Source organism: Haemaphysalis longicornis, unplaced genomic scaffold, assembly GCF_048455015.1.
Source record: "Haemaphysalis longicornis isolate Haplotype H1 unplaced genomic scaffold, Haemaphysalis longicornis Haplotype H1 scaffold_3, whole genome shotgun sequence".
Taxonomy (NCBI): Eukaryota; Metazoa; Arthropoda; class Arachnida; order Ixodida; family Ixodidae; genus Haemaphysalis; species Haemaphysalis longicornis.
The window spans coordinates 13,582,184-13,592,249 of NW_027526335.1; the positions used below are offsets into that span (position 1 = coordinate 13,582,184).

At 47.3% G+C, this 10,066-nt stretch overlaps 1 long non-coding RNA gene across 1 annotated transcript; it reads right to left on the reverse strand.

Moving 5' to 3' along the window:
• Nucleotides 1–8,251: 8,251 nt before the first annotated feature.
• Nucleotides 8,252–9,803, reverse strand: LOC144173992 (uncharacterized). Its single transcript, XR_013323411.1, has 2 exons — nt 9,517–9,803; nt 8,252–9,409 (listed from the first exon to the last, which is right to left on the reverse strand). It is a non-coding gene; the product is annotated as an uncharacterized LOC144173992 (long non-coding RNA).
• Nucleotides 9,804–10,066: the final 263 nt, after the last annotated feature.

The following is a 10,066-nucleotide window of genomic DNA, read 5'->3' on the forward strand; positions in this document are numbered from 1 at the left end:
TGCTGTGGGTCATTTTTGTGTCACCCAGAATTTATTCTGCACTTTTGCCGAAGCCCTACAAGAGACAGCACTTGTCTTCGAGACCACATTTATCTGGAAGAAAATGAAAAATTTGCTTGAGTTTTTTTTTATAGCGCAGCCCGCGTAACGTTGTTATCTCGCCGTTTCCGCAACCAGATAAAATACAAAATGGGCTCACCCATGTGCTCCCACCGGTATTTTCTAACACTCGCGAACGCGAGGTTGATTTGGTTCCTATCGGTCGTTACGCTGCCGACAAAACCTATTTCTTCCGTTTTCGATATGTACACCGATCGTGTCATCATCGCCGGTCATCACGTTCTTGCTTTGTTCACTCTTCTTCCCGCATTCTCATGTGACCTCAATATTCGTCTTGACTTTCCTTTTCAGGAATTTGCCCTAAAGAGTGTTCTAAACGACCGTTGTATAGCCCCAAGCAGGCTTCTTCCAAAAATGTCCTCGACGGGGTGCAGTTCTGCCCACATTCCTAGCACTTCATTTGAATCTCCTCACAAGCTGTATTAGTATCTCACTTTCAACTTCTCCACCAGTTCCGCGTAACCACTGCGCACTTACCCCACAACGTGGCGTCCTGCTCACACAAGACGTGGCTTTTTCGCAAACCGTACCACGGGTTCACAACAACAACAACACCTCCCTTTCTGTCTCTACTTTTGGAGCTTCATCACAAATTATTCCTGGCGAAATAGCCATGGCGACAGCTCGTCTCGTGGACATGTTCATTGTTTTGACTCTGCATTGTGGTTCCGACTCGACCCTAATTCATAACATCCGCTCGCACTCCACATAAATCCCTCTCGCCGATGAGCACTTTCGCAGGTCCTATTTCCCCTCATCATTAACATGAACGCGATATTTTGCCTTTTTTAAACGCCTTTAATTTGTGCCTTCTCCAAAATTTTGCGTCCAAGAAATTAAAGGCAAAAATAAAAATGAAACGTGATTAACTCGGTCGCCAAACGCACGACAAACCATCACCCAAACCGATATGGCTTTAAGAAGAGACACGAAGCTTGACGTTGAAGAAAGGAAGGTTGTTCAAGCAAACAGTCATGAGTGAATAAAAATGGAGCGAAGCTTGCTAGGTAACAAGTACGGTGTATTTTAACAAGAAAAAAGAATGGAATTAATTGTAACGTTCCGTTTGGCTTTCGTTCATCTCGTACCACGCTATGATTAAAATCAATATGCTGCAACTGAACAAGCTGACGCAGCAAGCTCTTCTCCCCCCATCCCATCATCTCACATCTTTTTCAATAAAGCCCCCTTACCCCTGCGGGAATTTGAAGACAAACATTCCTTTCGACGAGCGCTCCTCAAGCTGCGCACTCCTGTCTTCTGGCATGAATGAAACTTCGCAAGATATTGTTTCCATGCATATTCATTTGTCTTCGCGGGAAAACAGTTTTTAAAAGCCTTAAGGTCTGAAAAAAAATTGCGTACGCTCATCGCTGGCTCCCTCCGAACATAATTAAATCAACCGTCAAGAGCATAACGAAGCCGGCAGAGTAATTTTAAAAGAAAACAATGTTTTCGTATTGCGTTTTCTTCGCTGCTCTGTGTCGCTATAGCGATTTTACAACAAGTTTTCGCCTCAGTATTAACTGCATTATGAACTCACGCAAGTATGGTTCATGGTTCATGGGTACCAAGTTAATGGTTTTACCTTGAGACCTATGTCTTTCCCTTGTCACAATGCAACGTTTCCTAGCTCCTATTAAAGTGTCACTTTTTGTGAAGTTTTCAAACGCCATCTTTTTATTGCATTCTTAGCTTTCATTCACCGCAACTGGGGCTTTCAATATAATGAAGAGCCACTTTAAGCGCACGCGGTTTTCAAAATGCAACAGGTCATTGTTGAAACTGTCGATTGAGACTGATCATCTTAAGTCAAATTTCAGATGCGTCTAAATAAAAATTCCCCATCCGTAAAGGAATCGCTGGTGTGTACGGCTTTATTTTTATGACTGGAGCTGCAGCCACCAAAAGTGCATCTTGCTCGAAGTTATGCGGCTTCGAACGAAACAGCGCGAAACACAGGATAGAGTAAAGAAAATACGTGCACAAGCGCAGACTAACAACTGTTATTTGGTTTGCCAATAATAAGTTAGCTGGCGCTTTCTGGATAAGGATTTGTTTGTTCCGGAGAAAAAGAGTGCGCGGTTGAGGGAAAAAAGCATGGAAGCAAGGGGAAAGTGCTGTATTAAATGGCTGCTAGCTGTGTTCCAGCCCGTAAATGGCGCTCGTCCAAACGGTGGAAAGAGTCTCGAAGGTTGCCTTTCACACCATAGTGGTAATGGGTTACACCGGAAGCACCTTGATCATGCCGTTGTTCACTTCCAGCTCGTGTGCCGCAGTTTGGCACTCCATTTAAGTAATTATTAATTTCTATTTGACAAAGACATGCAGTGTTGGAAGTAAAGGAAGTGACGCTTTTCTTTAAAATGGGATGGACGTTCCATGAAAAGAAGAGCCGGAAAATTCTTTATGATACTTTAAGGAATAGCGGACCATCACTTTTTGTGTTGGGACTACCAGCGTCAGCTTTAGAAGATATAGCAGCGCAACTTGGCTTTAGCGCATGACCGCTATTGCTTATCTATATCGCATATCGTACGTAGTGACGTCTTCGAGAAAAAGAGATCAATCGGCACCCCTCGCTGGTCTTGTCAAAATGAAAGAGGGAGGCTTTGTCAAAATTTTCAAAAGATTGATTGATTGTAGGGTTTAACGCGCCGATGCAACGCAGGCGAGGAGGCGCGCTGTAGAGGAGGGCTCCGGATTTATTTTGATCACCTTGGTATCCTTAACGTGCGCCGTAATCTCGTACACACAGGCGCTTTTGCTTTTCGCCTCCATGAGAAAAGCGGTCGCCACGGCGGGTGCTTTTTTTTCAAAAGTCATTTCAAGAACAACATTGCTAAAGGCGGAGTCTGGTTATCAAGACTCATATATCTAGTCCTACTACCACGATGAACAACAAAATTGACTGCTCGGCTAGTTGGTACCCGTCCATGCTAAATAGCGCTTGACAACACGACGACAAGGAAGAGGAGGCACAAGACGGCGCTGACTCTCAACTAAACATTTATTCGGAAGAAAACACACATATATACAATCATACACCACACGTGTCTCTACACCTTATCATTACACAACGGAGCGGCAACCATCTTATCATAGCCCGCTCCTCCCCAAAAAACACCAAACTAAGGCATCGCCTTTGACAGGAAAGCCAATTCCTTATCGTGCAGTGTCACAGAAGCATGGCTAATGCACTTTCCTTCACTTTTTCGTATATGAAACGCTTCCACTAACTCCCTTGTCAACTCGTCATTATGGCGCCAAAGAATACACGTGTCCTTATAAAATGGGTTGCATTTTAAAGCAAAGCTTTTGAACTCTACCCCCCAAGGGTTCTTTCGCGACCGTTGGTGTCAACAGAAAACTCCTGCGAACAAATAAAAGAATCCACTGGCACCGCCAGGAATCGAACCTGGAACTAACACAGTAACAAAGACAGAGCCCATTGTCTTACCGATTTAGCTACGATCCTTATTGTTATTGCCTGGTTTGGGTCAATACATACATGCAAAACATCAACAAAATCACACCACGTGAAAAAACACTATCGAGTGCGATGGTAGCGCGATCGGATTTAGCTACGAGCCCACGTGGAGACGGGGAAGACGAGTGGTGCACTCACCAAGCACATCTGCGGGTTTAACTCCTGCATTCCCGCTGAATACCATGCGATAGCGGTAAAGGAAGCTAACACCAACCCATGGGTTCTCACTTATAGTACGCCAATGTGCTAAAGCCTGTGTCTTCCACTGCTTACGTAAAAAATCTCAGCTCCTTGTCGTCCGCCCTAACGCCAAACCACACCTCAAGGAACACATTAAAATACTCCTTGATGGCCAGGCCATAACTCTAAGCTCCAGCATCAAGATCCTGAGCCTACATCTTCAGGCCAACACAAAGAGTGTCCTATCCCTGCAGCGCCCCAAACACAGCATCAACAATATCATACACATGATAAGGCGAGTTGACACCAAGAAGCAAGGGCTAAATGAATCTGATACCTTTCGATTAGTTCAAGCTTTTTCGTCTCGAAAATCACATACGTCAACCCCCTGTCTTCTTCTCGGCAAGAAGGACATAAAGATGCTTTATATAATGATTAGAAAGGTGGTTGAGCAAGCCATTGGTCTTCCCATGAGTGTGTCCACGGAGAGTCTGCTTAGCATGGGGCTCTACAACACGGTGCAAGAGCTGATAGAGGGCCATCTTTCTTTCCAGAAGCTCCGAATGAGCAGAACTGCAGCGGGTCGCTGCATCCTTCATCTTATTGGCTGGGAAGCACAGAATGTCACTCCGCCTGATGTACGCCTGGACGTTTGGCAGCAAGAACTAAAGATGCTCCCTTTGCTTAGAAATATGTACCCCTGACACGACGAGGGTCGCCTACAAGCACGGGCTTAAGCGCTCAACGCCACCCCTGTTGGGGATCATGCATTTATCTACACAGACGCCTTCCGACGTGGAGGGCAGAAGTACGCCATCATCGTGGCTACCTCTAGAACCAACCTCCTTGCTTATGCCTCACTCAAGACTGAAGACATGACGGGAGCAGAAGAGGCAGCCATCGCCTTGTCTTTCACTCAACCATGGGGTTCGTAAGGTAGTCAACGATTCCCACAAAGCCTACCAGAATTAGCAGTCGGGATTGTTGTTCCGACCTGCACTGCGTGGGCTAAAAATCCACTCCCCAAATGGTTCCATTCAGCTCATCTGGACACTCGCTCACGCTTCCATGGAGGGCAACGAATGCACCCACCAAGCCTGCACTATACCTGCATTTTTACCCCCCGTGCTATGGAGCTGCACGAGGACAGTCACCCGCTTGTCTCGTTCAGGGATATAACCCAGCATTATCGCCTTCTGAGACAGACCATACGTTCGCCTTACCCTGACCTTTCCATAGAACAACAAACTATCCTACGGCTCATACAGCCTGGCTTCTTCCCACACCCGACGCGTCTTCACTTAATGCACCCGAATCACTACGACGCTGAGTGTAAATTTTGCACAGAAGTGGGAACACTCTGCCACATAATCGGGGTGTGCGACTTTAGCCCTGAGTACCTTCTTCTCTATCCGTCAACTACCGAACAAGAGCAATGGGAGATGCTGCTGTCTAGCCCCTCTCTGTCTACCCAGCTTCAGCTGGTGGACTGAGCACAGGCGGAGCGGACTGAATATGGGCTACAGTGAAGAAGGAACCACTCCCCTGGCCTGCACTCTTGGCCGTTAAGAAATCTGAATAGAAGCTTTACCTCTTGCTTCTCCTCCTCCTCCGCCGTCTCTGACGCCGACCTCGTCGCCTCCGTCCGCGACGGCAGAGACGGATAAGTGAGATCATGTAATACCGGTTTTGAGCTTTAATTTTATAAAAAAAAGAGTTTCCACCCATGTGCTATACCAATACAACTCAACCAACCACCGTTCATGCTTCGTGCATTACTTAACCTTACCAAGAATATCACTTTGAATTAATAGAGGGTGTAGATAACTGCATTTCACGTCCCTCTGGTTTCGCTATTTGTAGAGCGACGTGAGTGAATTTCAGTGACGTCGCATAGGTAATCGTTGTGGGTCCCGGTTACAGCTTTGCTTTCCAACCACTGCCACAGGGTGAATTGGCGCTATTTTTGTCTTGACTGTTTTCACCGTGGGCCTTGCAGTGCCGAGGGGTATGTGCAAACGGATTATTCTTGAGTGGACCATGGTGCTCCATGAGCCGTACATAGAAGCACCTGCCTGATTAGCCGATGTACACATTACCGCATGAAAACGGCAATGACTAAGGTAACCAAAGGTGACACGTGTTTCACATTGCACCCGCGGCCAGCTTTCTGTGATGACAACTTATTTTCCACCATTTTACATATTCTCTTAAGTTTATTTCTTACGGGGATCGGGTCGTTTTTTCGGCCCCGAATAAACTTGGAAGAGTATGTAAAATGGTGGAAAATAAGTTGTCAGGACAGAAAGCTGGCAGCGGGTGCGATGTGATGTGTCACCTTTTGTTCCGTGCTCGACAGGCATCGTGTACTCCTTGCCGTTTTTATGTGGTACTGTGTACTTTGGCCAATCAGGCAGGTGCGTGAATGTACGGCTCATGGAGCACCGTGGTTCACTCAAGAGTAATTCATTTGCACATATCACTGGGCAGTGTAAGGCCCACGAGGAAAACAGTCAAGAAAAATGCAACCCATTGTATAAGGACACGTGTATTCTTTGGCGCCATAATGACGAGTTTACAAGGGAGTTAGTGAAAGCGTTTCATATAAGAAAAAGTGAAGGAAAGTGCATTAGCCATGCTTCTGTGACACTGTACGATAAGGAATTTTCTTTCCTGTTGAAGACGATGCCTTAAATTGGTGTTTTTTTTTTTTTTTTGTGGGGGAGAGGGCTATGATAAGATGGTTGCCGCTCCGCTGTGTAGTGATGACGTCTTGAAACACGTGTGGTGTATGATTGTATATATGTGTGTTTTCTTCCGAATAAAGATTTAGTTGAGAGTCAGCGCCATCTTTTGTCCCCCTTCTCCTCATCGCCGTGTTGTCAAGCGCTGTTTAGGATATACCACGATGAATACTTGCACTTAGTTGGTTCTTGCTACGCAAAAGCGCCAAAGTCACATTGGGAATATTGTGAAGGCGTAACACTGGCTATCTGCGGATAAATCGCGCGCAATTCTGAAAATTACGCAAACATAACATCGTTGGTTACTTACGGCTGAACAATCGGGTACAGATGACTGCTTGTCATAAAGCTCGAATCAAACCCCAACGCCATTCTGTCCGTTTTCAAGGCATGTATGTAAGCATGCTGTTATCGTACGTACGTATATGCGCATGCCAGATGTGACACGCCAGTGCTGACTAGCTATTTCTTTCCGATTGCGAGGCGAGCCCGTTATGTTGGCAACTAAAGGGACTACGAGGATGGCTTGGTGGGCTAGTTGGTGATGTATATTAATATGGTTACCAGCGCATGCAGACAAGGACACAATCGCAATAAACGGCAGGACAAAGCGCTGAACTACCACTCATTTTTTATTCAGAAAAGGGAGACCTAACCCCCCTCCCCACATCTAATAGCATGCGTTGTATTGGCCATGGTATTTGATGTGGGGGGGTTTATTAGTCCTTGTGCGAAAAAAAAAAACGCTTAGATCAGCGCTTTGTCCTGCCGTTTCTTGCGTTTGTGTCCTGGTCTGCGTGCGTTGTAAAACCTTTGTAAAACCATATGGACGTCCGCTATGAATCGCTTACTCTTGCATCTACCGCTCGCCGTAGAAGATGAATGGCATAGTTTTGTATTGTTCTAGCTCTTTTCTCGGGGATGATGGGGTGATTTTAACTTCGTTAGCATTTTTTGAAACAAGATTTTGAGGGAGAGCATGCCTAAAGTGCGCCGTCTACTCCGGGACCTCTCACTTGTCTTTCAAACGCCAGCCATTAACATAATGACATGTAGAAAAAAAAGTAGATATATGTCTCAACTGGCGCCGTTGGGCATACAATTTCCGAGTTCGAACCGGTGTTCTGATAGCATTACGCACGGGGAACATTTGAGAGCCTACAAGAAAACCCTTCCTATAAAGATGGCGTATTCACAATATGAAAAAATAAAGCCTCGAGTTTAGAACGCGGTCTTTCAATATAAGACAAAGTACAAATTTTGAGAGATTTTATGCGCCGATGTCAGGCTTGGGCTTTAAGGCACGCCATTTTGTAGAGCTGCAGATAAATGCCCACTGTAAGGTGTGTAGGCTCAAAAACGACTAGCGGCGGCACGTGGGCATGCGCGCGGCAGTCCGCAACAAGACGGAAAGAATCGGATATGAAGAAAACAAGCAACAGATTAAAAGTTAAAATATCCCATGTTTATTTTATCTCCGAACACAGGTCATACGTGCAAATAGAGCATGCTTCAATGCATGCAGAAATAGCAAACCAATAGCACTCATCACTGGAAAGGCCGAAGAGTGACGTCGCTGAAGATTAGCGGCACCGGTCGAGTAGTCGTAGACGGCTGTCCAGTGGGCATGGTGAGGCGCCGTGTGACAGTTGCAAACAAAGTGGGGACGAACGGTGTGGTGTCAGACCGGTGCATGCCGGACGTTGGAGAAGTGGCCTCCGTGACGGTTGAGGTTACATTTCCAGTCGTGTAAGTAGCCGCGACAGGAGTTGTCGCCCGAGTCGAAAAGTCAGCAGCTGATAGAGAAGTGTTGGAAACGTCTATTGTGAACACTTGACCAGACCTTCCGGATACCGGAGCGGGGCGAGTAGCGGGTGAAGGAACACGAGGGGGCATCGAAACAACCGTTGACACGGCACCGGGCTTTCCGAGAGTGACTGCGCCAGAAGGGAAGGTGGTTTCTTGACCAGCGGAATGCGCGAGTGAAGCCGTAGGTGAAAGTGGGCGGGAGGTGGTTGCGCGCGTTGCTGTCGCGTCACTGCCGCGGCTGGCTGGCTGAGACGCCGCCAGTGGGCTGGCCATGGTGTGGTTCGCTGCTCCGGTGGTGAAGGTTTGGGTAACTGCTGTTTTGGTAGTACCCGGGACAAGGTTGTTGCGGTTGAAAAGGGCCATGATTTTGTTGCGCACTAACCTTGCAACTGGAACACCGGAGAAATGCTGATCACCATGGTGGCCATGCCCACTATGGGTGGGGCGGTTGAGCCAAGTGGAGGCGTTGTGCAGGAGTACCACCACGGGGTTAGCGACCTTGCCAACCGCTGCTTTCAGTGAGGCAGAAATGTTGGTGAACATGTGGTGGTGAGCAAAGGAACCGCCTCCCGAGTGCGAACTGGCCGGAACAGCAGGGGTGGCAGTAACCTCTACAACCCGGCAAATCAAGGTTGTAGCGGGGCGCCCGCTGCCGGAAGTAGGAACCGCTGGGACGGGAGACCCAGAAGAATGGGAATGGTTGTGTCCATGGTGGTTACCACCAACTTGATGCTGATGGCCAGGAAGGACATGGTGATGGTGGGAAGGATTTTGGTGTGCGTGCTGATGCGCGTTACTGCCTACGTGATGCTGATGGCCGGGAATCACATGATGATGGTGGGGGCCGGGACCTTGATGAGCGTACCCGGCGTGTGGTCGGTGCGTCGGGATTCCTGTGCCAGGGCCACCGTGCGCATCTGCGGTTTGAGTGTGGTGGGGATGATTTCCCTGCAGTTCGAGATGGAACGCGAACGTCCGAGGGGCCAGGGTCTCGGCTTTCACAGCGAGCCACAAAATGGCCAGCACAAATACCGATGCAGGCGCCATGGTAACTGTGCTTGCAATCCTGCAAGAGGAAACAAAATTAGGGTAACCTTAGCACAGCACGCTTCCAAATGCGCAGCACCGCTAAATCAACAGCATTATCCGTTTCACAGAGCACAGGAACCGTACCTGATGGCTCGGCGGCTTTTCTGTCAAACCTCGGTGTGTGGCGCAATGGCCCGTTTTATGGGAGCAGACTGGGGTGCTTGTCGCGCTCTTGTTGGCCGTGGGATAGAGCAATGCCGATAGGATGCGCTATTTTGCACCTTTCCCCTACTTTTTAAGCTTCTCTCAGCGCACATCTGCTGAAAGATATAGCCTTGTCTCCATTAACCTTTATCAATCTATCTGTTGTCTGCATGCGCGCTGGCGCGTGTTTAGGTATGTCCCTTTAAGTGCGTGTGTGCAGGCATAGTTCCAAACTTGTTCATCATGTCGACGTGTGCGATATACGTACATGCTTTGTAAAACTTTTGAGGGCCAATACTAAGCCTTTTCGACCACAAAGATTTCAAATATTCGGCTTTGCTTTTAAATGTGACAAAAATATTTCAAGGCAGTAAAAAAGAATCATGTTTATCTAGCTTTCCTGCATAAAAATTTTCAACTTTGCTCGGGATGTAAGCTTTTACAGTGAATTTTTTGCAGCCTGCGCGTTTCCGGCTTGGCCCACAAAATT